Source organism: Cnephaeus nilssonii, assembly GCF_951640355.1.
Source record: "Cnephaeus nilssonii genome assembly, chromosome: 1".
In the NCBI taxonomy this organism is placed as follows: domain Eukaryota; kingdom Metazoa; phylum Chordata; class Mammalia; order Chiroptera; family Vespertilionidae; genus Cnephaeus; species Cnephaeus nilssonii.
The window spans coordinates 83,197,311-83,212,650 of NC_137072.1; positions in this window are offsets into that span (position 1 = coordinate 83,197,311).

Sequence of the window (15,340 nt, forward strand, 5' to 3'; positions counted from 1 at the left end):
ATTCTAATAAAATATCATGAAGATCTTCAAAATTAATTCTAATATCAATCTATTACCTGCAGACTCAGAACTTGCTTCAATTCTAGGTGTTTTTCTTAATTTCAAGGTTTCACACTCATCTCATGCAATCTTTTTCTTCCCTTAGCTGTCATATCCTTCACTGGATTGGATAGACTAACAGATGCTTTATGCCTCCTGTTTCCTCACCCTCCTTGTTAGGTTTGTATTGCTTCTTCCTCTACATTTAAAAAAAAATTATTTATAATAGTAAAACATTTCTTTGTTTGGAAAACTAAATTATAAGCCTCCTCTGGTAAAAAATGTTTCACACACACACACACACACACACACACACACACACCAGAATCTGTTTTCTGAGCAAGCTGTTTCTACATTTTTCTTAAAATGAACATTCACATGTTTTCAACATGGAACAAATAAATTTCAAGATTTGAAAGCAGAGCCCCACTGACACATAGCTGGCCTGGTACCAAAAGACCTCTTCATCAGTGACAGCATCACCAACTGCACACACGCTGGAGCTGGCTCCATCCCCCTGGTAGCTAAGTAAGAGAATGCATATGTCCCGGGGACCCCATAAAGACAGAAACTTGTTATTATCAATCTCCCTTGGTATTTCTGTATCTTCCAGGGAAGGAACTCTACAGTAAATGAATTAACATATTAGAATGAGCCACTCAACTTATTAAAGTAGATGTATGGTGTGGTAGTGTTGTAAAAAGCAAGCACATTTAAAGTTAGGGTGCCTGATTCTAGTTGCATCCATGGTACTTTTGAAGTAGTGGCCATAGGCAGTCACATGCTTTCTCTAAGCCTCTGATTTCTCAGCTTCCAACTGAAAACCACACTAGAGATAATCACACTGGGTGTGAGGGTTGTTTGAGATAAAATATGTGAAAAGCAATCAATAAAAGCCCTGGCTTCCTTCATCCTTTGTATCTCTCATCTTTACATGAATATAATAATAACCAATTTAAAAACAGTAAAACTGTACCTTTGTTCTATTTATATTTAGGTAGAAAAATAATCTGAATCATTACATCAAAACATGAAAAGCAAAAATCCAGAGAGAAGCTACAAGCAACTTAAGAAAATGAAGATATAAAGTCAAGTCTATATGACATTCTGGTTCTTAATCTGTTTCCCAACATGGACTTCCTTAAAGATAACTGAAAACTAGTAGAATTTAAAGCATAGTTTTCACCACATCTGTCTGATTTTTCAGTTCTTTCTAATGTTCTTTGTATTGTGTTGATTCCCACCACAGTGTATAGAGGGGGGCATGGGGACTGATCATTATTATAATCTGGGACAAAACATAGCAACATGGAGCTGGTGGCAGGGTAAGAATTCAGCCCAGAATCTCAAAGTCAGAACTGGGTGGATGGCTTGTCACAACTGCTTGTGCAACTACACAGGGTTATTCTGGAGCTTTCGGTGATTGAATATGGGGATGAGTGGCTCAGGAAGCCCTCACTCAGAAATTCCCAACATGACAAATCTCACCTTGGAGAAGCCTGCACTTCTGGTACCAGAATCACTGGTACCACCTGAGCATCTTTCCTTGGGAATTTGGGGAAAATTCCAGCACAACTGAGCAACTCCAGGCAGCTATAACCTCTGCTTGGAGTTGCTCAGGATACCTGTATCCATTAAGCTTCTTTCAATGATGTATTTGACTAGCATTAGATTTTGTTGGAACTCTTATATTTACCAATTCAAAATCCCAATGGAACTAATTCTAGGATATTCCTGGTATAATCAGGGAGGTACTTCACTAAATTTATCACCAAAAATACAAATTTATATACTAGATATTATTGTAACTTAAGATAAAATTTAGTGAAATATAATTGCCTGGCTCTGTTGCATTCTGTAGTATGTTTCAACCTCTTTTCTACTAACAGAAAGAAAAATGCACCCATAACTTATTGAACTCTCAATGCTGAATTGCCAAGAAAGATTTAATCCCTGCTGTGAAATCCATTGTTTTGCTTTCTCTTTCCTGCTGCAAGTTACCTCTATTCTTATTCTTCTTATTCACAACCATCATTTACTTGAAATGATCACTCTTATTGTCTACCTGACCTTGTTTCTCTAGTCAAATATTCTATTCTCTGATTATCTTATTTTTCCCTGATTTTTCTCAGCTGTAAGCCTAGAGTTCTCCTTTATCTTTCATCTCTGGTATATGCTTAATCTTTTCTCTTAATTATAAGTGAACCTCTCATTCTTCAACCACAAGTATATATATGATATGTGTGGGGGGAAAAAGTAAGTTGATCTGCAAGTATGTAGAGCTAAAAATAAGATTATCCTGTCACATTTACAATAATTGGTAAAACACAAAATGAAAGAGAAGGAATATCTTCAATGCTCATGGGATTAAGCTTTTAACTAGTTTAGACAATAATATTAACATAGCTAAGAAAAAATTGAAATATAGGCACAGGGTCATATTTAGAAGAGGAGAAAATAAGTCCTAAAACAAGCTGTGGTAATCCATGTTCATCAACAGTCTAGCCCTTGAAACTACATAATCTGGCAGACACAAATAATCCAATTACTAAAGAGGCACAGTCTGCTGTAATGCAAAGATATGTCAGACTCTTCCCTGGCTTGTAAATAATATTGCTTAAGACTATTTGCCTTTCCAATTCTATCTGTACCACACATCATTATAATTACCAGTAAATTAGATGCTCAGGCACATTTACTAGTATATCAAGAAAGATATCAGAGGATGCACATTATCTTTCACCAAAAAGGGAAATGTCTCACTGTGGAGAATAGTTTGGCCTCCTGGATTATAAATTTGACTTCAGTGAATTAAAAAATGAATTAAACATATTTAATCATCTCCATATAGAGAGTAATCAAAGAGCATATATGTATATATGCATAGCCCATGGATATAGACAGTAATATGGTGAATACCTGGGGTGAGGTGGGGCCTGAATAGAGGGGAGTCAAAAAGGGGTAAAGGGGGACATCTGTGATATTGTCAGCAATAAACAAAATTAAATCATCTTTATATTGACTGATGAAATCCTGTTTACCTGATTGCCAAGACAAGGCCTAAAACCTATATCACCAAGATATCATCACCCTATAAAACCTCTTGATGTCCATCCAAATGACAAATATGCCTCAGTTTTTCTTTACAAACTTTAATCACAGAAAAATAGAAAATTTTTTTCTAAAAATTAAGAAAAAAATTATTTACAAATTTTTGAGCATCTCTCTATTATACTGCCCTCTAAAGTACATTCAGTCATTCTATACTTTTTTGTTGGGATTACACATTTTTTATTAATTGATTAAATATAAAACCTTTTCAAGATTTAGCAACTGTACACAACAGCTAGTTTTTGTCAGAGACATTGCTAGCTTTTGCCCAGTAGTAATTCCCTGTTCTTTGTGAATTTTTTTTCAAGATTGCATAATGACTAGCCCTAAGGGATAGCCACAATTGGTTTAAGCCAGTCATGATCATCCCGTCCTCTTTTTGCAGGCATTTTTTTTTCCAGCCTCTTTTATCCATTTCTTATGTTTGATATAAGAAACATCAGTTTACCTGTCTCAACCCTTTGGATTCTGGAATGTCTGTATCAGTCCACAAGAACTCTTTGCACTTGTGAATGTACTTGCACCCAATGTGTAGTCTCTAACTGATGGCCCATGAAAATACATTCCAAACGTTATAAGTTGTTTCCAAGACTTCTTCAAATGTGCTCTTCATTACTTCAATAAATGGTGCATGAAAAGGGATTTTGACAGGTCAATAACCAATCCACTTCTCTTCTATTAAAAGATTTTGCTTTTTACTGTTCATGTTTCTGGCTGCATTGTTTGCAGCAGGGCATTCAAAAGTGCAAATAAATGATTGTTCTTAAAAAAGAGTAAGAGCTCATCAGGAGTAGTAGGGTCAAGAAACAAGATGAAGTGATTCCTGGTAACTTATCCTCTACCAGAGAAAGACATATCATTTCTTATCATCATATAAATATTACCCTATGGCAAACTACAAACCTGAGCTGTAGCACCACTTTCTCCAGTGGTATGCTGGAGTCCTTCTTCAGCTAGGCTGAACTTCTGCAAATTTTCCAGCATCAACTTGGACATAAAATCCTCTGATTTTTTTGCCTGACAGTGGCAACAGTGGGCTAGGAAGTTTCACCAGCTTCACTCTTTCCACAGCTCTGTTAACCTAAAAATAAAAAGCCAAAGTGAGAGGCAGCAAGTGTTTGAGATTAAAAAGAATGACTACTGTGGAAGAAAATGATTCAGGCAGAAACCCAAATAGGGTTCCAAGTAGGAGGTGGAGTCAAGGGGGATTCATGAGAGAAGGAAGAGGGATAATTACATGGATAGAAGGAAGGGATTTCTATAGATGCAGATAACCTAACATAGCAATGCTAATTCTAAAGACTGTCTATACTTTTCAGTTTGGTAGTCTAAATGTCTGCTTTCCTTTTAACTTTGCAAATAGTTGTTTGTAGTACAATGTTCCTTTAACCCAGTCCAAAGGTGATTTCACCCATTTTTAACATTTTGAGGGCTTGAGTAAAATGTGCAAGACAATTCCTCTGGAATGGCAGCTCTGACTCTATTTTGAAGCAGCTTCATTTATGTTACCTTTCGCAGCTGATACTGAGGTTCGTTAGTTAGTATCTTTCCAGCTTCACTGGTAGGTGAATTTCCTTACAGGACTGTTGGAGTAAAGTACTAGGCCCCAAAATACCCACAAAGCTGTTTTTCTTCAAGTATGGATGTCTAATCTATTGATTAAAAAGGCGGATATAAAGGAGAAACATCTCATGCTGTCCTGTTGCTATCACTTCTTCTGTGGTAGGCAGTTAGACACACATACAGAAGGTCACCAGGGAGGAAAGGTCACTAGCAAAGGACTGTAGGGTGGGACCTTGCCCCCAGGGTGACCTGTCCTCCCTTGGCATATTGCTGGTCATGTGGTTTGGACCCCCTGACCTTTCCTCCCTAGAGATAACATTTGTGCCTCAGTTGTATTTCAGCTCCAGGCTCAGAAAAGCAGCAAAACCAGCCATGGCTGACCTCAGGATCAACAGCATTGAATTATGCCCTCCTGACCTGGTGCTGATCAATCAATCAGTTGAGACCTAGACCCTGAAAGGATACACCTGGAAAGCTGCTGAATATTCTATTAACATCTTCTCCTGGAACCTGCCCTAAAATCCCCACCCTTAAAACCCTTAGGATGGAGGGCCCAGAGTACTCTCCCTCCAGCCAGCGAGCACACCAGAGCTTTCCTCTTCCCTCCCCTGTCTCACCCCTGCCCCCGGTGTGTTACCATTACCTACCGCACTCCCAAGATCCAAGGGCCCTTCCTTTATATCTATAACTTGCTTCCTACGCTCATTTCTTCTACAGATTACTACCTGTGATTTACTCAATAAATGTTCTCCTATAGTTGAAAAAAAAATATTACCCTACCTAAGTCAAAACAAATGCATATTGATAAAGGCATAAATAATTAGTAATATTATTTAGCACCTCCCTTCAGAGACTCGACTTAAAAAAGGACATTCATTCACAACAACAAAATTGCCACGGTGTTTCAACTTTACTCTTGTAATCCTTGGTATGGTCATTTAACCTCAGCTGTAAGATTAAGAAGTTTTGTCATTCTAAACCAAGGACAATTTAGACATCCTCTAGGATTAGGACTAAGAGTGACCCTAATTGAGAAATCTAGGTCCTTCACCTAGAATAGTATGCATGAGAGGTGTGCATCCAATAATTACAATTTCTGGGAATGAATTTATATTACAAGACTCATCCTTCAAAACATACTATCAACGGGAAATTTCAGAGGCATCCATTAGCAACTACTGTTTTTGTATTAGTATGTTATGCTAATAACTGTATTCTCTATTTTCAAAATTGTTTTTAAATATCTATTGCTCAGGATATCACAGTATAAAACCACTGAAATCCTTAATGATCCATGTAACTTAATGGAAGAAGGTATGATGAATCATGAGGTCTTATTTTATTTATAGGATATCTGCATATCCACGGCTACAAAGGTGTTTCTGTAACACTTGATATAGAAAATGTAATACTCAAGCCTTGCTGTATCTTCCTTTCCCTCATCCCTAAACAAGAAGAAATTTATCTAGCCTTGGCTTTCCTCTCTGACAATGTGTGTGGAGTATATAGTCTGATATATGACTTGTAGCATATCATATTTATCTCTCAACTCCTGACCTGGAAGGCCTATAGGCATTTATATAATGTAGCTCTGCTGGCTTGGTATGGGAGGCCTCCAGTCCCAATAACCAAATTCTTAAAATACATCAGAATCAGATATGTGGATATTTTTATTCTTGTTGTTTGTTGTTTATTCTTCCACTTCTGTCTTACTCTTCCCACTGCCAGGTAGAACACATTTTCTAAGATGCCAACACACCTCCAAATGTACTTATTATCTTCACCCCTACCTATATATGCTGCCATCCTCCTGTTGATATCAAAAGAAAGGAATGAAGGGACAAGCTTGGAGAGTGCTCAGAACAGTTTGATTTAGTCAGTTAAAGTCTTTCTGAATTTTTAAAATTTCAATATTGTTAAAAATATTTACCTTTTTAAAATATTCATGAATATTCTGCATTACCTTAGATAATACAAATAATCATATTATAAAATCAGATTCATAGGAATCGAGATCTTACTCAGTATCAACTTTTTAAATAGTTTTAAGAAGACAAGTAAGCACGAGATCCAGGTAAAGCAGCCAGAGTTGGGGAAGGGGACCTCCACCCACAGCTACCAGGTCCTATCTTCCAGCACACCAGTACACCAGCATGGAGTGGCCCAGTTCAACAGGCATGATATATAAATAACTCATGTAATTACCTCACTGACATAGAAGGTAACATTTGGGTTGTGAAACATCTCAATTTTATACTCTGATCATTTGATTCCTTATGTGACATTTCCAGGGAGCCATGCCCCATTAACTTATAGTTTCCATGTATGTTTTACCCTAAGCCAGTGATGGGCAACCTTTTGAGCTTGGTGTGTCAAACTTCGCCAAAAAACTGAGCATAACTCGGGTAGTGTGTCACTTTGAGGAAAAAACATTATCTCGCAATATTTATAGTTTAAATAACATAAATGTATAATTGTTATATATAATTGTATTTAATAAATCAAAAACTAAATATTTAGTGCTGACACGCGTGTCAGAGGTTCGCCATCACTGCCTTAAGCAATTGTAGACAACTGGGTGTGTTTCATTAAAAACACTCCATAGACAGGTGATATTACTGCGAGCAGAAACTATTTGGTTACGTTTACATTCTTAGAAAGAGGAAGAGGTAGAATTAAATAAGTAATATGCAAGTGTCTTTCATTACATACATCTTTCACTACTTTGCTTAGAATGAGATCAGACTCGCCTTCTCCCCCTCCATACCCTGGAAGTATCCTGCCTTCCCACCCCATGTCCACTTATCAAAATCAATGAATATGGCCCTAGCCAGTTTGACTCAGTGGATAGAGCATCAGCCTGTGGACTGAAGGGTCCCAGGTTCGATTTCTGGTCAAGCGTACATAACTTGGTTGCGGCTCCTCCCCAGCACAGGGCCCTGGTAGGGGTGTGTGCAGGAGGCACCAATCAATGTGTTTCTCTCACATCAAGATTTCTCTCTGTCTTTCCCTCTCTCTTCCACTCTCTCTAAAAAAAAATGGAAAAATATCCTCAGAGGAGGATTAAAAAAAAATCTATAAGTATGGATTTTAGGATTTTAGGTATTTCTACAGTAAGCATCTTAGCCATAAACATCTTTGCTGTAAGCATTTTCCCTGCAAACATTTTCACCAAAACTAATTGGCTGTAAGGCAATTTCATCGTGAAAGATAAAATAACTGGTTGACAGTTTAGTTCACATTTAATAGACTTAATGTTGTCAGTTTGGTTTCATTTCTCTGTTGACAAAATTCTTACAGTCACTCCCATTTTTATATTATATAAATCTTAGCCCTCATTATGGTCTATACAGTGATGAGTAGATGTAGTGGGCCTAAAATAGTGGATGATAACTGCGTATAAAGCCAGATTGCAAAGCTACATGCAAAGCCGGACTCTATACTATACTAGAAAATAACCACATATCAGTTTGCACATCTTTCCCAAGCACAGTCATCCCTCCCACCTGTCAAAACCAAAAGTTTACCACCCTATGGTAAATACAAAAGAGGTGGCTACTAATTCACAACAGTCTTCAAGAGCATTAATTATTGATTCTTTAATAGGAAACTGATTCTCTGAATGAAGAACTTGAAACAACAAGAAAATGTCTGATGTCGAACAAAAAGACTAATCAACAAGAATTTTAAAAAATTATATACTACAATGAATGGAAAACTTCAGACAATGTAGTTTCATTTTTCTCAATAACATCTTTTAATTTTGTTATTAATTTTTCATGCATCATTATGTCCTTTTTACATGTCCCTCTTATTTTTTGTTATTTTCTCTTTTATGGAGAAATTGCCTTACAGCCAATTAGTTGTACTGTGACAATGCTTACAGCAAAGATGTTTATAGCAAACGTGCTTATGGTGAAAATACCAAACAAGGGATCACAGACATGTTATTTAGCCATTCACTTCCAGTTTTAAGGGACTTGGAAATAGATACAGTTTCTCTTACAGATTATTAATTGAGTGATTCTTAAAAGTAACATTTTTAATTATTTACAACACTTGTTTATCCATCACCTAAAGATAAAATCGAAACTCCAGAATATAACATCCATGGCCCTCTACAATCTGTCACTAACCATCCTAAATAGCCTCCACTTGTTTCTCATAAGCACATTATTATTTTCCACTCTAAACCTCTGACTCCAAACTCAACATGCTCTTTTATGTATTTCCTTTTGCTTTCTATCTCTTTTCCTGATACACAGTAGCCTCTTAGGAAAGGTTGGCCAGCTTATGTTTGGCTGTTTATCTATAATAATGAGAACCATTTTCACATTTAGTAACCTGGAGAAATAAAACTATATCCCAAAGAGTTACAAGGAACAAGCACACACTCTTAATAAGCCTGAAATATTATCAAATTTACCCTGTTAGTAACTGAAAGAAAAGTGAATTAAGCTGATCACTTTAATTGAAAATGAAATCAGATCAAACGTAATTACACTGTGGCACAACACAGACCTTCTGCACTAAGAAAACATTTGTCCTCCTGCTGCAGACTTGTAAACATTGCCAGTGTTCTGGTAATGCCTCATTTCCCTCAGGCTCTTTCCAAACCCAGCAGAATTTATTGATGCATACAGTGAGGTCAGGTAATGAATGTTCAAGGTCATTTTGCAAATGGGAGCAAAAACAGTTTCTTTTGATTCCTCCAGAAATCTCTGCATAATGGGTCGCTTCTGTTGAATTCATTAACTTTCTCACCATGCTATAACCAACTAATTTTTCTGCTTAGCCTCATTATATTCTACATTTATATAACCTATATTAGATGTTCAACACTCTAATAACTTTGCCTCACTAAGGTATAAAATAAATTTTGAAGAAAGTAGAGCTGTCACATTGCCTTTTCATCCTCCAGAATGAAGATCTCTGAATAAATTTGCTTCACGTCTGTAAAATGACTCCAGAACCCAAGTTCCTGACAAAGAGTTTGCTACTCCTCTCTCTGGGTCTAAATTTTTACATAAACAGTTATAAAATATTTTCCCTTGGGCTGTTCTTACTGTGGGAGCTGCAGGCAAAAAAAAAAAAAAAAGGAAGAAGGCAAAAAAAAAAAAGATGACCACATTGTGTGTACAATGTGTAAGCCCTTCAGAACGCCACTGGGAAGAGAAATGTTGCCTTTTGATAGTCTTTCTGGGCAAGTTATTCCCAGACACATCCTCTTAGCAGACACTGATTCTCACTATACCTATTCCATTCCTCTTTCCTTATAGTTTGTCTTATTCCTATTAGCTAGTTATCTATAAACCAGATTCCTATGAAAAATGTAAAACCATAAGACAGATTTGGGGTTATATATGTAGGAAGTCAAACAGCCAGATATTCTGTATTATATTAAAAAATGTACCCTTATAACAACAATAGCAACAACAAAATTACTAGGACATTTAAATTGACTTTGTTCTAAGTCAGTGGTCGGCAAACTCCTTAGCCAACAGAGCCAAATACCAACAGTACAACGATTGAAATTTCTTTTGAGAGCCAAATTTTTTTAACTTAAACTTCTTCTAACGCCACTTCTTCAAAATAGACTTGCCCAGTCTAAATTTACTTGCTTTCACTAAAAAGACATTTTCTCACACTCAAGGGGCCAAAGAGCCGCATGTGGCTCGCGAGCCGCAGTTTGCCGACCATGGTTCTAAGTAGTGGAATCTAGACTACCTGATCTTCAGTGCTTCCATCTTTCTAAGAAGATGTGTGATAAACTTACTTTCCTTGAGAAACTATTGTTGGCTCGTGAAGCTCTGGATGCATGCTGACACCTATGCCGCAATCGTGGAATCTTTACCTTCAGAGAAATATCTAGAAATGGACGTTTGGAGTCTGCCACAGCAATGAACCATCTAGGAGATTTGTCTAGATAACTTGTTATTTGTATAAAGTAATAAGACTGAGTTATATGATTTCAGGGTACAAGAATGTAGCTTCCCATTTCATTCATTGCACATCCCCACCCCTCACTAATTGTGTCTAACCAGCTGCTAGGTATCTAAAAATATGCCATTGCCTGGTCAGTGTGGCTCAGTAGTTGAGTGTTGACTTATGAACCAGGAGGTCATGGTTCCATTCCTGATCAGGGCACATGTCCAGGTTGCAGACTGGACCCCTAGTAGAGGCGTGCAAGAGGCAGCCGATCAATGATTCTCTCTCATCATGATGTTTCTACTTCTGTTTCCCTCTCCCTTCCTCTCTGAAATCAATAAAAATATATTTTAAAGAAATAACAGTATGTCGTTAAGTCTTCTAATTTAAAGTACATGGGACGGTTTCTCACATGAAGAAGCATGTGATTTATGCCTTGAAACATTTTATTCTGATCAGTGAGAAGAGAAGGAGCAGCTTCCCAGTCATGTGACCTGTGCAATAACAGGGCCCTGCTTCAGAGGGACCCCCCATTTGGTTTGATGCTGCACTATTAGCGTCCTGAAATACTTAATTTTTGAACAAGGCGGCTTGCATTTTCATTTTACACTGGGCCCCACAAATTATTTATCTGGTCCTAAGTGTGGAAGAACAACCCATCCTGGGCTTGTGGTGAGATTAGAGTCACCAGGCCACAGAATTAACCAGCACAACTGCAAGATAGGGATAAGGTGGGGATCCTATTAGTGGGAAAGCAGTTTGCAAAGAGAGGTTGTGCCAGATGACTAGGACCCAGGTGTTAGTGCTAGAGTCCAGAATGTATTCTAGAACCACTCACAAGTCTTTGTGGAGGACAGACTAAGGAATGAAAGAAATTAAAAGGCAAGGAGTTCAGACAGAATGCTACTAAAATGGCCTGATGAAAAAATAATGAGAGCTTAAAGGTACGTATTAACACTGAAATAGTCTGGGCCTAGATTCACAGAGTGGCTAGCATCCTCTTCCTCATCTGCCTGTCTCCAAAACCAATAAAAATAATAGTGCCATGGTGATGTTATTGTGTGGTCTCACTTCTTTTTAAACTTTATGCTGAACACAATCCATAATAATCAAAACCATCCAGAATAAAATTTTAGGTAACATATTCTCCCCTGATGCTTCAAGAAATCTTCATAAAAATAGCATAATTTAAAAACATTTTAAGGGAAAAATGTTAAAACATGTACAAAAAGCTCTCAAGTTTTTTTCCACTGTTCACTTATCTTTCTCACATTTTATTGCTGAGATATCTTCCCAGATAGCTTCTTTTTCCTACAATGGTGTTTTGATGCACAAAATATTACCATTATAAATAACCCAAATATTTATTTAAAATGCTAACCTTGATTATATTAGAAGTAAACATCTTATCAATGAAACACCTTGAATATGTATTAAAGGTCTAGAATCAATACCCAAGGGCTGAAAATAAATCTTTATCTAATAGTGATTGTAAAACATTGATTTTTTTTTCAGAGTATTGACTATGCTCTGTAGAGTGCATTCTTGCTTCATTTTATAGCAACCACATCCAGAAAATTGCACAGATTGAGAATGCCATCCTCAGCTTCAAAGAGAATAGATTTGGCCTCCAACATAAACTCTGGCTTACCTTGCCTTGTCAAAAAGATTGGAGCTTAAAGGTTTTGCTCAAATAGCAGCTTTCTTGTCTATTTAAAATACAGCGCCTGGTAACTGAGCTTCAGGTTAACCAAATAACCATCTGTTAAAAAACTGTCAACACAAACATATTAAAATCCCTGTTTCACTTGCAAAGTTTTCTAGAAATTAACAGTCTCCTGTTGATTGTGACTACATGTAATTATAACCAAAGTTTGGTTCATTAGCATCCCTTTGAAAATTGAACACAAAAACATTAACACAGCCGATTTTCTAACCTCTTACTCCCTCCCACCACAGGCATATCCACACCTTTCTCTCATTCTCTCCTCACTCTGCTCCTTGCCTGTATCCAAATGTATTGGCGTACAGTATTGCCATTGATGACCCTTTGTCCTTGCTGTTCCCTATGTCTAGAACCTCCTCTAAGATGTGCATGGCTCCTCCCCAAGCTCCTTCAAGTCTTTGCTCAAACAGCACCTTTTCAATGATTACTACCATGACAACCTTCTTTAAAACTAACCTCATCCTTAACTATCCCAGCTCCTTCTTTATCTTTCTCCATGGAACTCGTCAACATATATTACACTATGTAGATTGTGTTGCTTAGCTATTGTGTGCATCCCTTCCTATAATGGAAACTCTACATGTGCTCCCTATTGGATCTTCAGTGTTTGGTAAATTGCAGGCACTCAATAAATATGTGCTATTAAATTAATGGAAGTAGTTCCATGAATTCATTTTTTCAGAATCCGTCTTTACCCGAGGATTCAAGCTGAACTTGCCTTCAAGTCTCAGCCAAAGGAAAACCACTAAAGTCACAAGAACACAACCTTATGACTTTCAAATATTCGAGTACAAAAAGTTACTAGTATTAGTTGGCCTCTGTAAGTTCTTTGATATATGCCTACATAATGACTGTAATATATTACAGGGGAGGGGAATCTTGTAACTAATATGCCATGAACTGTCTTGGTCAGCCATTAAAAAATACCATAGACTGGGTTAGTTTAACAGCAGAAATTAGTATTCTCATGAGGCTAGAAGGCTAGAAGTCCAAGATCAAGGTGCCAGCATAGTCAGTTTCTGGTGAGAGCTGCCTTCCTAGTTTATCGATGACCACCTTTCTGTGTCCTCACACGGTGGAGAGACAGAGACAGCAAGCTCTCTGTTGTCTCCTCTCATAAAGACACAAATTCCATTATAAATTCCCCAGCTTCATGGCCTCATCTCAATCTAAAAGTCTCCCAAAGGTATCCCTTTCATCCCCTCCCTGCCCGATTTTCTTGTCTTCTCAATTCCTCAGGTACAAAGTTATTTGGTTTTGGTTTTCTATCCAACTACTCTGCTCTCACCCACCCTGACTTCTTTCCCAAAAGTCAATGTTTAAAAAATCTTTATTTGTGGTTTTATCTATTTATTTATGGCTAGATGAATTTTCACATGTCTTAGATTTTGCTGTTTAGAGTAAAGGGCCTTTAATATAAACAAAGGCTTCTCAGGCTAATATTGCATCCCTAAAATAGTAGAGCATGATGAATTAACATCCCAAATTGATAATTAATTTTTACTTGCTTTCACTAAAAAGACATTTTCTCACATGGAAAAGAGAGATAAGAAAGTGAGAGACTAGAGGACAGAAGACTTTATGCTGTCACATATAGAGTAATTGCTAATTTATAGACTACTAGAGGCCTGGTGCACGAAATTTGTGAATGGGAGGGGGGTGTCCCTCAGCCCAGCCTGCATTCTCTCCAATCTGGGACCCCTTGAGGGCAGTCGGACATCCCTCTCACAATCCAGGATTGCTGGCTCCCAACTGCTCACCTGCCTGCCTGCCTGATTGCCCCTAACCACTTCTGCCTGCCACCTTGATCATCCCGTAACCACTCCCCTGCCAGCCTGATCGAGGCCAAACTGCTCCCCTGCCAGCCTGATTGCACCTAACTGCCCTACCCTGCAGGCCTGATCACCTCCAACCACCTTCCCTTGAAGGCCTGGTCCTTCCCAACTGCCCTCCCCTGCTGGCCTGATCGCCCTCAACTGCCCTCCCCTGCTGGCCATCTTGTGGTGGCCATCTTGTGTCCACATGGGGCAGCCATCTTGTGTGTTGGAGTGATGGTCAATTTGCATATTATCTCTTTATTATATAGGATTATATAGAACAAGTGGCCCAGTGCACGAAATTCGTGCATGGGGGAGGGGTGTATTCCTCAGCCTGGCCCGAACCCTCTCCAATCTGGGACCCCTTGAAGTATGTCCTACTGCTGGTTTACAGTGATCGGGCCTCAACCGGCAGTTGGACATCCCTCTCGCAATCTGGGACTCCTGGCTCCTAACCGCTCTCCTGCCTGCCTGCCTGATTGCCCCTAACCACTCTGCCTGCCGGCCTGCTCGCCCCCAACTGCCCCCCACCGCCAGCCTGCTCACCCTCAAATGCTCCCTGTCAGCCTGATCACTGCCAACTGCCCCCCATGCCAGTGTGCTCACATCCAACTTCCACCCCTGCCGGCCTACTCACCACCAACTGCCCCCCCCCTGCCAGCCTGATCACCCCAATGGTCCCCCCCACCAGCCTGACCATGCACAACTGCCATCCCATCCTGGCCTGACCACCCACAACTGCCCTTGCCTCTTGATCTCTAACTGGTTCCTCTACCTTGGCCCCGCCACCATGGCTTTGACCAGAAGAATGTCCGGAAGGTCTCCTGGAAGGTCTCCCAGTCTAATTAGCATATTACTCTTTTATTAGTATAGATAGTGGCATGGTACACTGGTGGGAGCTGGCTGGTTTGCCCTGAAGGGTGTCCTGGATCAGGGTGGGGGTTCCCTTAGGGTGTGGGGCAGCCTGGGCGAGGGGCCTGTGGTGGTTTGCAGGCCAGCCACACTCCCATTGGGTGAAGGTCTCTGCTGGGGGGGGTGTGGCTAGCCTGGGTGAGGGGCCAAGGGCTGTTTTCAAGCTGGCCTCACCCCCTTCAGGGTGGGAGTTCCCGCTGGGGTGTCTGGCTAGCCTGGATGAGGGGCTGATAGCTGTTTGCAG